The 17,626-nt window shown below is 38.7% G+C and overlaps 1 protein-coding gene across 2 annotated transcripts in view; it reads right to left on the minus strand.

Moving 5' to 3' along the window:
- Nucleotides 1-17,626, minus strand: part of TRIM2 (tripartite motif containing 2) — a 139,961-nt gene that overhangs the window by 100,448 nt on the left and 21,887 nt on the right. Inside the window, exon 1 of one of the 2 annotated variants that reach the window (XM_036762950.1) lies at nucleotides 17,006-17,301. The exons of the other annotated variant lie outside the window; for it this stretch is intronic. The gene's annotated coding sequence lies outside the window, so the exon portion shown is untranslated. Of the gene's footprint in view, nucleotides 1-17,005; nucleotides 17,302-17,626 lie in introns of those variants that run through there. 2 annotated transcript variants of the gene reach the window in all.

Here is a 17,626-nt window from a genome sequence, read left to right on the forward strand (position 1 = left end):
AAAAGACAAACTGTTTATGTTCAAACATGGGGAGATAATACATGTGCCTCTTCTGAACCCTATCATCATCAGGGTTCATAGAGGGAGAACAATTAGACAGGATCTAGCAGTGGTTATGTTATATTTTGATAATCTTAAGAAAAGAATAGAAAGAAAGAGGGAGAAGATACACTCAGTATGGGGAAAAGGAAAGAAAAGTTAGAGAAAATTATTTTTCAGAATCAAGGTGCACAAGTAGACAAGGCGGGGAGAGGGGCTGAGACTTGGACCTCACTGTCATCTGAATTGATCAAAAGAAGGAAGATCATACACACATATGCACAGTTGGGTACAGAAATGCATTTTACCCAAAAGAGAGACAGGAGAAGGTGGGGAAAGAGAATTAGAGAAATAGTAGATTAAGATTGGGGCAGCTAGGCGATGCAGTGGATAGAGTGCTGGGCCTCAAGTCAAGATTCATCTTCATGAGTTCAAATCCAGCCTTACACACATCCTAGCTGTGTGACCCTGGGCAAGTCACTTAACCCTGTTTTCCTCAGTTTCCTTATCTGTAAAAAGAGCTGGAGAAGGAAATGGCAAACCACTCCAGTATCTTCCCCAAGAAAACCTCAAATGGGGTCACAAAGAGGCAGATGTGACTGAAATGACTGAACAACAACAAAAGATTAAGATTAGTCCTAAGCAAAACAAACTGTAAGAATGTACAAAAATATTTATAGCTCTTTTTCAGGTGGCAAAGAATGGGAATCTGAGGGGGTACCCATAAATTAGGGAATAGATGAACAAGTTATATATAAATGTGATGGAATAGTATTGTGCTGAATTCTTATCAGTATAATCACCAGCCGGGATTCCAGAGGACTAAGGATGAAAAGTACTACTAACCCCCTGATGGAAAGGTGAAGGATTCAAAATGCAGAATGAGACAGTTTTTTTGGACATGGCCAATGTGGAAATTCGCTTTGATTGAATACATATATAATATATATTACATGTATATGTATACATGCACACTTATATATTTGTAATGGGTTTTGGTTTTTCTTGTGTTCTCAGTTGGGGAGGGATGGTTTAGGTTGAGGAAAGTGGGAAGGTAGATCTTGGCTGATTAAAATAAATAAATAAATATGTATATATATATATATATATATATTAAATTTAAAGTCAAGTGAGTTAATCTCTTATGCTATAAAGACTATGCAGTTGAATTTTAGAAAGTTATACTAGTGGAAGGAAGCGCAAGGTAGTAGAGAGCTGGCCTTGGAGCTAATAAGACTGAGCTCAAGTCTTTCCTCTGACACATACTGGTTAGGTGACTCTGGGCATGTCTTATAAATTCTCAATGCCCTAGGCAATTTTCTGAGACTATATATTACCAAGAATACACTGACTGGCTTTAAACTCTTTGGTCTAAGGGCCCTTTTAGGGCAGCTGGGTGGCATAGTGGATAAAGTGCCTGGCCTGGAGTCAGGAAGACTTATCTTCCTGAGTTCAAGTCTGGCCTCAGACACTGATCAGCTGTGTGACCCTGGGCAAGTCACTTTACCCTGTTTGCCTCAATTTCCTTATCTGTAAAATGAGCTGGGGAAGGAAATGTCAAACCATTCCATTATCTTTGCCAGGAAAACCCCAAATGGGGTCACCAAGAGTTGGACATGACTGAAAAAGAAACCCTTTACACTCTTAAAAATTATTAAGGACCCCCCAAAGGGCTTTTGATTACGTGGGTTATACCTATCATTGTTTTGCATATTAGAAACTAAAACATTTTAGTACTACTATGAAAGTAGTTTTGACCTTATAGGCCTCCTGAATGGGTTTTGTATATTACCAGGGACTTCTGGATCCCTCTCTTTATACCTTTAAACAGAGAAACTAGTTCTGGCTGATTTTATCAGAAAACTCCCTGAACCAATTTTCACTATTTGGGGGCAGGGGAGCCGGCAGTGCTGTGTCTCCACCTGCCTCTGGAAACTGTTGCTACAGAAATTAAACCATTTTATAATGTCATACACATAAGGATTGAAGTCATTTTCCTCCATCTGGTTTTTCCACCATAGAGCATAGGGCAGAATGCACTTGTCCTTGCCTTAAGTAGAATTTTGGAATAATATAACAATAATATTTGGGTAAGCAGCCAATAAAATATCAGCCCCAGGCACACTGCTCTCTGCAGTTCCCACAGACTGTGATGTCAATAGGCAATAAAGAATGCTTTTGGGGAGGAAATTATAGCATCTGGCCTTTAATGTATGGCTCAAGAGCTTTGGATTTGGAATAGAGGGCCTGGGTTAAAATCTGGGGTGTCCTGGAGCCAGCTCACAAGATCCTCATCGTTAAATTTTCAGTGTGAGCATTTACACCTCAGAATTTGGCAACCACAAAAAATAAGGGTTTGATTTATTGTTTTGTGGATTGTCTAGACATAAAAAAGTGAGGGAGAAAATGTTGACAATACAGAATAAGCTTAAAAGTGTTACCATGCATACATTTATTTTCTCCAGAATGCAGGAAACCAGCACACTCCTGATTAAAAAAGCCCATTTCAGCCATCTGTGTGACTTTGGGGAAGTCACTGACCCTCTCTGGGACATAGTTTCTTCATCTAAATAATTCTATACAATTCAAAGTGACCTCTAAAGACACAATGCTTTAAGTATATGATCCTATGATTTCACTTGTAGGACTTACCTCAATATAATCACCTTTCCTCCACCTGTCTTCCAGCCTTCCCCTCAGACTAAAAGGAAAGAGCCTTTCCTCCTCCTTTCTGATTTTATTTTTGAAAATTTTCAATTTCAAATTCTCTTCTTCCCTCCCCTCCCTCCCCCACCTGTTGAGAAGGCAAGAAACAGAATAGCCATTATACCTATGAAGACATGCAGAATATATTTCTCCCCCTTTCTAAAGGGAACCCCTCTACCCACATATATTCCTGATCCTATCTCTTCCCATTCCTTCCAGGATCTCACTCCAACAATTAATGCTAACCAGTAATTTTAATTTATCACTTTATATTGGCTTATTACTTCTGCCTAGCCTCCGCAAAGCCCTCCCTCTAAAATTTAAACTAATAAGAACAATAGTCATATGGGTCAGAGTAGATTTAACACGTGCCATATATCAGACCAGGTTTCATTTGTCTTTCTGTTTCTCCCAGCACTTAGCAGAGTGAACTGTATATGGTACAGACTTGATGAATGTTTATTGCAGTACATAAATTTCTGACTCTATGCCTTTTCTTCTGCTTTGGTGGCTCTTTCCCACCTCCAATCTATTCAGAGCCTATCCATCCTTTTAACTCTGTCTCAGGTCAGACCTCCTCCATGAATCTTTCTCAAGGGCATATGAGTCTCCTTCCCTTTGTCATTTGCAGTCTGTATCATACAATTTAGCACTTGTGCTCCCTGGAACCTTAGCGTAAGTACGTTAGCTACTCTTTGGCTACCTAAAAGTCAAATGGAACATTATCACTGGATAGTATTCTTTCTTGTGTTGTTTTCTGATTTTCCCATGTATGTTATTCCTGTGTTTCCTCAATTGGGTATACGATGTTTGGTCCTTATCTAAAAACAACTGGTTTCTGTAAACTTAATTATAGCTATATAACCATGAAATGATACAATCTTTAAAAAATGGTTATTGGTATCTTTTATTTTTATATCACCTATATTTCATACTATATCCCTTTCTCCATCCTCTCCCAGAGAGCTATCCTTTGTAATAAAGAAGGGGAAAAAAAGAAGAAAAAGTTCAGCAACCTACATATTAAAAAAGATCTGAGGTTATATATAGCATTTCACACCAATGCCTGTTTCTACAGAGAGATGTAGGTGCTGCTTTGGGGCCAAACTTGGTCATCATAATTTTTCAGCATTCAGTTCACGGAATCATACAAATTATAAGACTAGGAAAGGACTTTAGAAGTCATGTAACCTCCCCCAAAGCAGAAATCTTCTCTACGATATGTGTTTTCACAAAAGAATAACCTTTTCAACTTTAACATTTTACTCTTCATGCATGATTCTAAGTTCATGGGATTTATAGCTGGGAGGGATCTTAGATATAACCTAGCCCAACCAAGGCATTTTGTAGATGAGGAAACTGAAGCATAAAGTAGTTTAGGTGACTTTTCCAAAGTCATCCCATAACTAGCTGATCCAAGGCTGGGTTTTTAGTGTTCCTTCCATTACACCATAAATCAATAAATATTTGCTGAATGCCTACTAAAGGTATGTGATTAGCCCAGTTGTTTCGAGAACCATGCTAATATGGCAACGGACCTATTCTTTGGCTACAGGCTAACTTTGGCCAGCTGCTTTGCAAACTTATTCCACTAGTCACAAAGATAGCTAAGCAAAAGAGAGCTCTGTCAATGAAAATCTGTTGTAATGAATGCAAAGAAATAACTCACAAGACAGGCTTGTGGGTCAGTAGGATTGTCTTTGCATGTGAAATCTAGTCTATATTGTTATCCTAACTACTCATTAGGCCTGATTCACAACATCCAACCTCATCAGCTCTGTTGCAATGAAATCACAAGGCTATAAATTACATGTGAAGTCAAAGGTCAAGTACAAAGTTTGGTTTTCTGTAACTGAATTATACTAGAAAGTATATAGTTTTCAAGGCTGACCCCAAGTAAACCATAAAACTGCCAAATGTAGCTCTAACACAAAAATCAAGTATATTTTTGTGTATTTATAGTCTCCAACATATCTCCTCACTACTATATCAAATTCTCTGAAAGAGAAGCAGAACTTCACTGTCAATTTCACATGAGGAAGAGCATTAGTAGTGTATGATAGAAAGGCATATTTTTGGTAGGTCCTACTAGCTATTAGCCCTAAATTGCTGAACTTTTCCTGCAAAACTAGTCTCTTTAATCAAATTTCCTAAAATACAGTGCCCTTTATAGGTCTGTTTTTAAGTGCTTAAATTTCTTTTGTTTTTCTTTAAGGCTCTCAACCTTGAGGTTTCAATTCCTGATTCTGGTATCTCCTTGTACTGAACGATGTTGTGGGAGTGTGGAAATGTGGCAATCAGTCAATTTAAGTTAAGTTATTAAGATTTAAGTTGTTAAAGATTCATAGCAGTAACAAAGTATGCTTTACGTAAAAAAAATTCTTTACAATGGAATATATAAAAGGGAAATATATCTAGGCCTAGGTTTCTGAGATGCACAGTTAGTAAAGGGTTGCCCTTCCCCTTAGGTTACAATTGCCTATGCTGTGAAATGCCAGTATTAATTACGTCCTATGTTTTGACGTCTTGAGAGCCCGTGTACATATAAGAAAAGCTGGTGGCTATGACTGGAGGAGAGACACTGGCCCCTTCAATGTTCCCTGATCAAGACCTTCCATCTCTCAGCTGTGGGCTTTTTCTCCAGCTGTTCTTCCCTCCTCACTTTTCCCTCCTGCTTCCCTGACTTCAAGTCCCAGCTTAAATTCCACCTTCTACAGGAAGCATTTTCCCTCTAGGAATAAATAAAATAAATTTCCCCTTTATCCTGTATATAGCTCGTTTGAACATTGCTGTTGACATGTTTTCTCCCCAATTAGAACCATAAGCTCCTTGAGGGCAGGGACCGTCTTTACCCTTTCTTTGTATCTTCAGTGTTTTGCACAGTATTTGGCACATAAATGGTACTTAATAAACGTTTATCGACTGAATGCTAAGTACAAAAGCTCCCAAGTTACATCTGAGTGAGGGGAATGAGCTGGATAAGAGAGAGGTTCCCAAAGTCTGCTAGGCTCTTTGAGTCAGAAGGGGGCTTCTGACAGGGGTTATATACAGAATTAATTTAGAGGAAAAATATAACATAATGAGATAGGCAAGTGGAGGGTAAAAATCAGAACCAAACAATCACACAAATGACCTGAAAGACCAGCTAGCATTTTCCTATGTGAATCTAACAAACTAGCTTGTCGAGTACGTGATTTAGAAAAAAAAAATTGTCTAGGAAAGCAATTTTATTGACTTTCATCTTGCTATAATTCTTGGCAGAAATTAAACCAACAGTATATACCCTAAAACAAAATATAGCTCAAATGGATGAATGGCTTTAATGTACAAAGTCATATCATTAAAAAAAAAGACTAGAAGAGAGTGGTTAGATCTGTGGTTTGAGGGAGAGTCAACAACTAAACAAGAGACAAAGGAGATTAGAAAAAAAGACAAAATGGATAATTTTGATTATATGGAGTAAAAAAAAATCCATACAAAGTTTTAGGAAAATATCTTGTAAAAATATTTCTAGTAGCGGTCTGATATCCAAGATATATATAAATCTGATATAAATACATTAGAAAAAGAGTTCCCTAATGGAGAAATGGTCAAAGGTTGTGAACAGTTTTCAAAAGGTGAAATGCAAATAGTCAATATCTATATGAAATAATTAGATTTAAAAGAAATTAAATAATCATAACTGTGTAACTAAAATATATAACTAAATAACTACAACAATGGCTATATGAAATAATTAGAGAAATGCAAATTTAAACAACTTTTGGGTGTTACTTCACACCCATTAAATTGGAAAAGATGAAAAAAATTAATAGTCAATGTTGATGTGGCTATGGAAAGATACACACTAATACATTATTGGTAGAGCTGTGAATTGTTCCAAGCTTTCTAGAATACAAGAAAGCGAATCCCACTTCTGACACTTCTAATGTATGTGACTGTAAGCAAATCACTTAAGCTTTCTAAACTCCAATTGCTTTGTCTGTCAAATGGGGAACGTTGTACTATCTATTTCATAGGGTTGACCTATGTGTGGAAAACCCATTTATAAACCTTAAAGCATAGTTTTTTTTTAAAAAAAGAAGTTAATCATAATAAGCCTAAAAGCAAACATGGCCCAAATATCCTTTATTGCATTATGAAGGAGGAGCAGCCCCCAGGCAGATACAGTTTAGAATCACTTAATTCAACAATCTCCCTCTTATTAGAGAAGCTGTTTTGACTCTTTAGATTTTAATTCCCAATTCTTGATATTGTGAAAGGATTTTAAGAAGGAATTATGAGATTGGTTTTCATGGACAAATATGTACAACCCTCATTAAGAATTGGAGTTCAACCAGTTTACCTACTAAAGGGAAAATCCCTTCTGGGAGGTCATAATTGTCTTGTCTTAATGGACTTTTGTTAATATGTTACTAGGAATCACATACCCAGTATGAAGGAACTAGAGAGAAGCAGAACTGATAACTAGGCCACTCCATAGTGAATCAGCAAGTGAAAAGCAGGACAAAAAAATCCAGAAAAATCATGGGATTATTGATTAAGAGTTATGGAGGACTTAACAGGTAACTGAGCCCAGGCCCTTCATTTTATAAAACTGAGATGAGGCAGCATTATTGGCCCACCTTAGGGTCATCCACATATGTGGGACTTTAGAAGGTCATTTAATCCAGGCCTCTCATTTTAAAGGTGAGGAAGCAAATGGAGGCCCAGAGTGTTTAAACAATTTTCCCAAGGTAATATGGGTAATAAATAACGGTCAAAAGTCCAACCCAAATCCTCTAACTCCAAATTCAACATTCTTTCCATACAACTGCACTGTGTCCTACCTTCATTCCTACCATCTTCCTCCTCTAATTGTTGGCTCTTATAATGTGTAATATTGTTTCAGTAATGGCTTTACCCCTGAGAATTTATGTGATGTATCATTGTACAGGTATATTGGTTGTAACCAGATTAACCAAAACTTCATCAGATCACCCCTGCTAATGTTGCTATGAAATGATATGGTTAATACATAATGACCAAGCCCCACCATAATGGAGATAAACCTCTCTGTAAGAGTTGCAGATCCAAAGAGATTCAACTCCTCTCTGGCCTCTAACTAGTGGAAGTCAATGAGTCATAAAGATTATAATCATGATATCTGACATTTATACAGGGGTGTGCTGGATCCGGCTCGAACCAGCTCATTTACAATGCAAGTATCTACAACTTGGAAATTGGCAAATGCTACAAATCAGGGCTTGATTTATTGTTTTGTTGATTATCTAAACTGAAGAAACTTAATGGAGAAAATGTTAATAATGCAGATTAAATTTAAAAGTGTTTATATGCATAATTGGTTTTTTTTGAGAGCTGGTTATTTGCCAATATATTCCTGTTTATATAATACTTTATATATATATACATATATGTGTATATATATATATATATATGTAATTCTCATTGGATTTTCATAGCAATCCTGTGAGATGGGTATTGCAAGCATTATCATCAGTGTCTTACAGATGATGAAATTGAGGCTCAGAGGTTAACTGATTTATAGAGATGAGAATTGAGTCCATGTTATAGGGTCATAGATTTAGAACTAACAGAGACCTTAGAGGTCACTTACTTTTTATTTTTGCCATTTTCCAAATGAAGACGCAAAGTCCATGCTACCAGTCACTGGTTTCTGATTCTTGGGCATTCTGTTTGCCTGCAGAGTAAAGGCAGTGCTTTGTGCATAGTCTCAGCACATAGTCTCAGCACCTTAGGGGACCCTCTGGACCAACCCACCCTCTCCTTCCTTACACATGTGGGAGGGTGGGACAGCTCATCTCATTTGCCATGTGGGAAGCTCTCTAGGGCAGAGTAGGAAGGAATTAATGCAGAGAAGAGAATCAGTATAAGCATTAGAAAGATTATAATCCATAGTCTCAGGTCTCCATAAAAACCCATTTTAAGTTCTTATAGTTTGAATTTTGGTCACTCAAGAATGTGTGTCCCATATATAACAGTTCTTAGACAATTAACTGCCCCCTTCCATATAGGTTGTTTTCCTCGGTCATCATGTTTTCAAAGCTGTAATTAAGTATATTAGATTTAGTTTTATTTGGTTGGTTTGGATGTTTGAGCTTAGAAGGGGTAAGAACAGTGAAAGGGTAATTGCTTCTTGGTAAAGGAAGCAAAGAGCTGTCAGGACAGAAGAAATAAACGTAGAAGACACGCCTGGAGCCAGGGAGCCAGAGCAGAGAGAACGCTAGCTTTGTGAGGATTATTTGTTGTGCCAGATAAACAAACCATTGATTCTCTGGGCCATCTGATAGTACACAGAAACAGTTCTGTTAGAGGAAACCATTCCGTATAATACGATTTATCACAGTATCACTTTAGCCAAGAAATATTCTATCCCTGTTTAGTAAGTTTGGGTTTGACTAGTGATTTCAATTGCAAACACCAATGGTGGTGGGAAGTGGGGGAGAAACCTATCCATTTCGTAGGTCATAAAATCTAGAGATGGAAGAAGGAGCAGGGAATAAGCATTTATAGGCTACTATGTACCAGGTACTGTGTTAAGCATTTTGCAAATATTATTTCAGTTAATCCTCACAACAACTCTATAAGGTAGGTGCTGTTATTATCCTCATTTTATAGTGGAGGAAACTGAGGTTAAGTGACTTGCCCCGGGTCACACAGCTGGTAAGTGTCTGAGGCTGGATTTGAATTCAGGTCTTCCTAACTCCTAGGGCAGCTAGGTGGCACAGTGGATAGAGTGCCAGGCCTGGAATCAGGAAGATTCATCTTCATGAGTTCAAATCTGGCTTCAGATACTTAGTAGATATGTGACCCTGGGCAAGTCACTTAACCCTGTTTGCCTCAGTTTCTTCATCTGTAAAATAAGCTGGAGAAGGAAATGGTGAGCCACTCCAGTATCTCTGCCAAGAAAACCCTAAATGGGGTCGCAAAACACCTGCCTAAGGAAGAAACTTCAGATATCATTCAGTCCAATCATTTTATAGACGATGAAACAGAAGCTCAGAGTGTCAGATTCTGAGAGTGCCATGGAGTCAAGAAGCAAAGGAGGAAATGCAACTGCCATCTGGGTCTATTTAATCAATCAGGCAATGAATCAACATGCATTTCCTGCCCTTCAGTTTACATTTTCACAAGGTGGAAACCTGCACTTATTTCAGGGCATCAGGAAGTCGTCCTGGGACTGGAGTTAGCAAAAGAATGGAGAGAGACTAGCCTGGGAGTGGAGAAGGAAGGAGCACTGAGTGGACAGTGTTTAGGCTGTAAGTGCATTTGGTTTGATTTAAGAAGTGTGACAGAGGTTTGAGTGAAGGAGTGAAGCCCTTGGATTCTTTGAAATTACACAAGAGGAGATCAAGGGAGCCTGGAAAAAATGAGGAGGGAGTGGATTTGGTGAGTGTATAAGGGAGAAAGTGATTAGTCAGTCTAGAATGCTAGAAAAAGTAAAGAGGTGGGTGAGCCCCAGCTGGGCTTTGAGCACTGATTTGAAAAAGAATGTATAGGGGGTAGGATGGTGACCAGGGTTTCTGAGCTTGTCCTAGTTCCCTATGGAAAGGGGTGTGTTTGTGTGCATGTGCGTGCGTGCGTGTGTGTTTGTGTGTGTGTGTGTGTGTGTGTGTATGTGTGTAGAGAGAGAGAGAGACAGAGACAGGGATAGAGACAGAAGGACAGAGACAGAAGCAGAGACAGAGAGAGGGTATGGGGGGGAGGTCCTGGGCCCCTAGGATCAGAAAAATCTCATTCTTGGGTAATATCTCATCTTTGGTTCACTGTTTATAGCTTAATCCTCATTTTTCAATATACAATCCTGAATTAAATCCAAGCTGGTCAGCACCAAGGGACAATTCTGCCTCTGTTTTATACAAACAGGTGTTTTCATGGCTGAACAGGGTCTATTTTTAGCCCCTGAATGAAAGTAAGGTTCACTAACTATTCCTTTCATCATTTGCCCTGGATCATCGCCCCCAAATAAGAGACCTTGTGTTTTACCTGGGACCTTTCAAGTTACCTTATTTCACTCAGGCTCCCTGTTAGACTGTGTAGAAGGTAGAGAAGGGTCTCTATCAAATCAGGTTTTAAGTACTTACAATATACAAGGCACTATTTTAGGTGCTGACTACACAAAGACAAAAATCAACAGTCAATCCTCAAGAGGCTTGTGTTCTAATAGAAAAGACAATTGGGACATATCTAAGTGCATACATAATATATAAGCAAAATGAATACAAAGCAGTTTGGAAAGGAAGGGTGTTAACACTTGGTGGGGGGCGGGGTGCAGGGAGGAAGGCAGCACTTGAGTTGAATTCCAGCAGAAGCATAAATGGAGAGACCCTTCCGAAGGTGCCTAGGAAAGGCACAATGGGTAAATGCTTCCTCAGACTGAAGCAAATGCCACTTTACCCAGCAGAAGATGATAGGGAGAAGAACATTCATTTCCAAAGAAGAACTAGACCTAGGGCTGGATTCCCTGGTAAAATATTGGCAGCTGGGTTTACAATGCTATATCATTGTTCTAGATTTGGGTGTCTCCACTAAAGGCAGAAGGCAGTGAAGAGGGAGTTGGGTATATAAAATGAAGATTAGGGTACTATCTAAATATCTGAACTATAGCTAGAATTTGCCCACAGCACTGGCATTGTTACCATCTTCAATGAAACCATAGCCCATTTACATTTTCATTTCTTAGTTGATGTGTTTCAGTATCACAACTTCATGCTAGACGAATATATATAACTTGCGTCTAGGATTCCTTGCAATAAGGGTCCCCTAACTCCTGTATAAGCATTCAAGATTCCAAATGCATATCACGTATAGAACAACCTTTAATTTATTTCATCCTACTGAAAATGCAAATTACATAAAAGACTCAAAGGAGCCCATGAACGGATAAAAAAAAAGTATATAAAATAATAAAATAGCTGATTGGCTCTATTTCTCTGATTCTAAAACTTTTAACCTGAGAACTCTTGGACTTGGGGTTACCCATGAGACAACTCCCAAAGTGCTGCTCAAGAAATCTCCCTTCCCCTGCCAGAAAGCTAGGTTCTGGGGTGATGCTGCCTAAGAAGGTCAAAATCCCTTCTCCACACAAAAGGCATGGGTTCAGGAACAGTGTTCTTGAATTCCCTTCTCAGGCAAGCTCATGTTGCTGGCCATGTGCTTGGGCCAGAAATCACTATAAAATTCCTGGCTGACATTTATATTGCACTTCAAGGTTAAAAAAAAATAGCTTGCATACATTATTTCATTTGATTTTCACAGTAAACCCATGAGGCGGCTGCTACAGGCATGGCTGTCTCCCTTTTAAAGAAGAGAAAGCATGAAATGGCTTCCCATAGTTCCACAAGTGATCAGTGTCAGAGAAGGGATTCAAACTCAGGTCTGTCCTGATTACAAGGACAACAGTCTAGCCCCTTATATAGTGGTGGCTAGAACCAGCAGATTCTGTGAAGTTCATAGAAATATCTGTTTTGTTAGGCTGACAAAGAAACAAAGGCTATAATCAAACACTGACTTGCAAAACATTTTGCAAATTTTGAAGATATAAAACACACATGGCAGTTATTATTTAAATAGTAATAAAAGAGCAAATAAATTTAATATTTCCGTATAAATCCTAATAAAGGCCTTATCCCAGTTGGCACAAAAGATCTGCAGGGCCCGAAAGACTTTGATATGAAAAGAAAGTGCCAAATAAAGATGAATGATATACTATATTAAAGGAAATAGTCCTCTAAATATCAAGTATTATAAAGCTGGAGAAAAAATTGGCACCTAGATATAGTTATTTAAAACAGCAACCACTTCCTAGACCTTCTTCACCTCCCTTCAGCAGTTTCCTGTTATGTGGCTCTTGGTCCCAAAATCTGTCTGCTTGAGCTGAGTCATTTTGGTGCAGCAAGGAAGCCATCTTGTCTTCTCCAGCTCCATTTAAGCACTCCCAAATGTCCTATGTTTCTAAACATACAGACACTGTGGTGACTGTGTGTGTGACTCAAGGACAATTTCTAATCCTCAAGGCCAGATCTTTTACGTAAACAAGATCCGTCTAGACAAAAAAACAGAAAATAACAGAAATACATTTAAAGTCCTAGAGAGAGGACATATCTTTCAGAGGATTGAGATGAAACTCAAAGGCAGGATGTGTAGACACAATAGTCATTTTTAGCATTTGAGACCTGGGTATCTGAAAGACAGAATGTGGGGAAATGAAAGCTAGTGTCCTCCAGTGGAATTTTAAGTGAGCTTTCAGGAAAGACAGAGGGCCTGAATCGGCAAGTTCTCATCCTCTAGAGGGAATTTACTATCACTTTGAATTTGCCTTTTTTCCCCTTAATTTCCCCTGTGCCTCCTTGTTTCCTAAGGAGGTGCTTGGCAGTGCTGAGACAGAGTGTGTCTCAGGCCAATAAATAAGCTTTACTGCTTTTCTCATGGAGCCCAAGAGCAATCATGAAATTTCCAAATTAAACACAACTTGCAGATGCCTTCTAGAAACTTTTTCAGGAATGTCATTTTGTGAATGAATGAATGAATGAATGAATGAAAAGACATTTATTAAGTAATTTACTATGTGCCAGGTACTGTGCTAAGTACTGGGGTACAAAGACAAAATGTAAGACAGTGCCTGACCTCAAGGGGTTATATTCTAATAGGGGAAGGAAGCATATATAGGAAAGTAGGGGCCAAGTAGGGATGTTTTAGGAAGTCACAGGAAATAGAGTCATATTAATTGTCAATTAATTGACATATCCTTTCTAGGATGGAAGTGTTAATTTATGAATGTTCCCAGGGAAAGAGTTGGAAAGGAGGGAGGCATGGAAGGAATAACTTAGAAAGGGCCTAGCTTTTGTGGATATGTGAAATACATTATCAGAAAAACTTAGGGAGACTTATATGAACGGATACAGAGTAAAGTGAGCAGAACCCTGAGAACAATTTCTACAGGAACAACATTGTAAAGACAAACAATTTTGACAAAAGTCTGGTCAATTTAATAACCAGCCGCAATTTCAAAAGACCAATGATGAAGGATGCTACCTATTTCCTGACAGAGATGATGGCCTCAAGATAAAGAATAAGACACATTTACACATGACAACTTGAGAATGTTTCAGTTGATTATACATTTATCTACAAGAGGTTTTCCTTTTTCTTCTCTTCAATGGGAAGGGAGAGAAAATACATGTTTGTTAATTAAAAATAAATACTTTAGAAAAAGACATGGTCTTTATTCTCTAGGAATACTGTTTTATGTTCTAATCTAAAGTGATACTAATTTGCACAGACTTGCCTATACATGAAACAAACTTGATTTACATATTTTTTATACAAAAGCACTTATATTTTGTGTAAACCAAGGAGTTGGGGAGGTAAGAAAAGAGGGAGTACCCATTCCCTGTTGTTTCAATAAGACTGCAGGCTTGGATTTTCTGGGAGGCCTAGAATATAGTTACCTCTAGGGTTGGGTTTCCACCTTAAAAGAGTCCAGACCAATTCTCTTTAGGACACACAGTACTATTCAGAATTGATAAAAGAGTAAGCCATTGTGGCTTTCTCCTCCTATCTTCGAAAAGTGAAGATTATCTCAAAAGAATTAGACAAATGCCAAGTAATCTAGTATAGTCTGTGCTAATATTAATTAAAAGCATAGATAATAATGGTGACATGCCTGGCATACAGTAGGTGCTTAGTAAATAAATGCTGATGAATGAAAGTTTTTAAAGTCCTTTGCTTTCTCATTATCTCATTTCTATCTCACAATAACAATATCAGAACAGTACCACAGCTATTACTTTTCTCATTTTATCTATGAGGAAACTGGCTCAGAGAGGTTCTATAACTTACCCATGGACACATAACTACTTGAGTGTCAGAGAAAGGATTTGAACCCAGGTGTTCCTGAATCCAAGTCTAGCACTCTAACCATTATATGACACTGTCTTTTGATCCCAGGAACAGGCTGAGGCAAAAACAATTAGTTCCTCAGTGGGATTGCCTAGGTCCTTTGGGATTTCCTTCACTGATTATTAGCCTTTCATTCGATTTGAGTTTGGTATATGATAGAAAAAAATGGCTTGCTTGCCTTTTGTGGTCAACTAGAAAGGCAAGTGAGCATAGCGTGATAATGGCAGGAGGTAGAAGGGCAGAGGAGTCAGGATGGAGGCTCCGTATTTCCTTCCCATTGCGGCAAGGAAATATTTGTTGGCAGCATTCCCTCAAGAAATGAAGGCAGGAAGTAAAAAGAACGCCAGAGAATATCAATTAAAAAAAATACTTTCTATTATCTAAAGAGCCTTTCATAGTCAGAGGTAATAGTTTTTTGGATTCCAGTACCTATCTACCTCCTAAGTGAGATATTACAAAAAAAGAGAGTTTGTCAAAGTTGGGAAAAACAGAAGACAATTGAGGAAAAGACACCAAAAATATCCTTGCAATATATAATTATACTTGTTCATTCTTGCCCATCTAAAGTCCCACAGTCATCTTCATCATGCAAATTTAGCATTTGTGCATATAAACCCGATTCAGCCAAACATGTCTATTCCATACTTGAAGGAGAGGAGTATTTAAGGCAGGTATTCTATGTGCTTCATAAATTATTCACCCAACACATGCTCTATGGTTTAAGAAGACCCTGAGAGATACAAAGGCCTCACAATCATTCCAACCCTTTGTTCCTTTGGGCTAGGGTCTGGTTTTGCCCTAAGTGGAACCCAATGTGAATCATAATGAGACAGGAGTCTTTACGATTTAGTAGATTCTGAACAAAGCAGAAAATTTGTTCTCACTCTCTGAAGTAAATGACGGGAAATAAAGTATTTCAAAGAACCAGGGAATTCAAGCTAGGATATTTATGAGCGCTTATTAAAATACAGCTACATAAAGGGGAGGAAGGTAGACCCTCAGCCCATTATCTCTCTATTCTTTAAAAATTAAACATACAGAAACAATTGTAGACTCCTGCTAATGGGGGGAAAATATGATGCTTAGACGGGTGTGGTGAAGAAGAGTGGGAGGGAGAACATAATCAATCTCTCCACCACAAAGGTGAAGAAACACCAGTTTGGGGTCTCTGAAAATGCAGGATTTCTTCTCCTTTTTTCTTTTTTATTTGGAAAAAATCAGAAAATAAATATTAGCCTCTATTTCCTTGTCTGACAGTGGGGATTCCTTGAGGAGAGAGTGGAAAGGGGAAGGTTGACTGCCTTAGGGAAGGACAGGATGGCTACAGGTAGAATTAATTTGGAGGTTAGAGAATGCTCCAGAGGCTGGTAGGCCTCATCCTTAAAGGAATCAGTCTCCTTTTCCAATCTCTTCTCTTCCCTCCACTCAACCCCCTGCCCAGTCCAAGGCTTTTCATATTTTGCAAACAGCAAGCAATTTTAGACTTCTATGTTTACCTTCAAAATAAGTGTTTCTGGTGGGTTGCCGGCTTTGTTTTAAGCTCACAGACACTTCAAGGTCAACATCTTCCTAACATTAACAAACGATAGCCTCAGGATGGTTGGTGGGGTATAGAGTAGGAAAGGATAGAGGCAAATGGTGAGGGAATTAAATTCAGTTTCTGGTAATGGATGAACTAATAAAGTTTTTTTTTAAAAAAAGGAGGGAAAATACTTTCAGAGTTATAAAATCTGCCCGTTTAAGACTCCAGGGTAATTCTTTCTTGGAGTAAATGCTATTTCAAAGCTCTGCTTCATGCTTTTCATGTACATAGATCACATAATATTATTTTTTAAAAACACAGGGTGTACTTGTTCCTCCTTCGTTGCCATCCCTCTTGGCTCAGGTTCAAAGCTGCTTAATTTGGAGTCTTAGCACTTCCAACAGCCTGGTTTCTGACATGCATACTAGAGCTGAGCTGGGCTGGGCTGTCAGAAACCTTTCTCTTGTCTTTTTGCCAGCGAGACTCTGGCTTCTAACCACTGCAGTGACAGGTTCGGAAATGGATTACTTTACAGACTTCTTAAACATGCTAACATCCACCCAGGAGTGAACAAAAAAAGGTACCCAAAATAGACAGAAATTGGCAGCCCCCAATGCATTGCCTGACATGAACAGAATAACAAATTAAACCACACACACACACACATGAAAATACACACACACATACAGAGTCAAATTCCACAGCAATGCATATCAACCTTCTGCGGAAGTATTTCTCAGAGCCCAATAGCACAAGCAGGCTAATGAATGATTGTGAAATGGTGACTTACTGCACTTAGGAAAAAAAACCACATACACACAAGTCCCCAGGAGAAAGCTGTTGCTATCTTCTCTTTCTCTCTCCTCCTCGTCCCCCTGCCTGCTACGGAAGGGTTGTATGCTGTTTTTTTGTTTTTTTTTTTTCAAAAATCAGTCAGAGACATTCCGTTTCTCTTCTTTCATTCTTTTCTCTCTCTCTCTCTTTTGGGTTGCAGCTGCAGTCTCTCCTTCTGATGGTATCTCAAGGTGAAGCTGCTCTATCCCCTCCCATTTCAGAGTGAGAGGGATGGACTGAAGGAAGGAGGAAGGTCGGTCCTTGGAAGGCTATCAGTTACGCAGTAAAAATAGACAAGAGGAGGAAAAACCCCCTTCTGGCTGGATTCCGAATTGTCTTAACTCAATGTTCTCAGTCCAAAAGCCTCTCTAGTTGGCAACTTCCATTCTGTGTGAAGTTCCAGAACATTAAGACATCTGTTTTTCATAAGAGAGGCAACGGCAAATCTAGGATTTTATTTTGTCAGACTGCATCAGCCTTCCCAAAGCCCAAGTCCGACAGTTAATCCCAGGCACAAAGGGCTAGGAGATAAACAGCCAAGTTTGTGCCCAGTCCCAAAGAGATCTCCTGAGTGCCGATGACTAAGTGTTCCTATAGCCAGCC

Source organism: Trichosurus vulpecula, chromosome 6 (genome assembly GCF_011100635.1).
Source record: "Trichosurus vulpecula isolate mTriVul1 chromosome 6, mTriVul1.pri, whole genome shotgun sequence".
NCBI lineage: Eukaryota > Metazoa > Chordata > Mammalia > Diprotodontia > Phalangeridae > Trichosurus > Trichosurus vulpecula.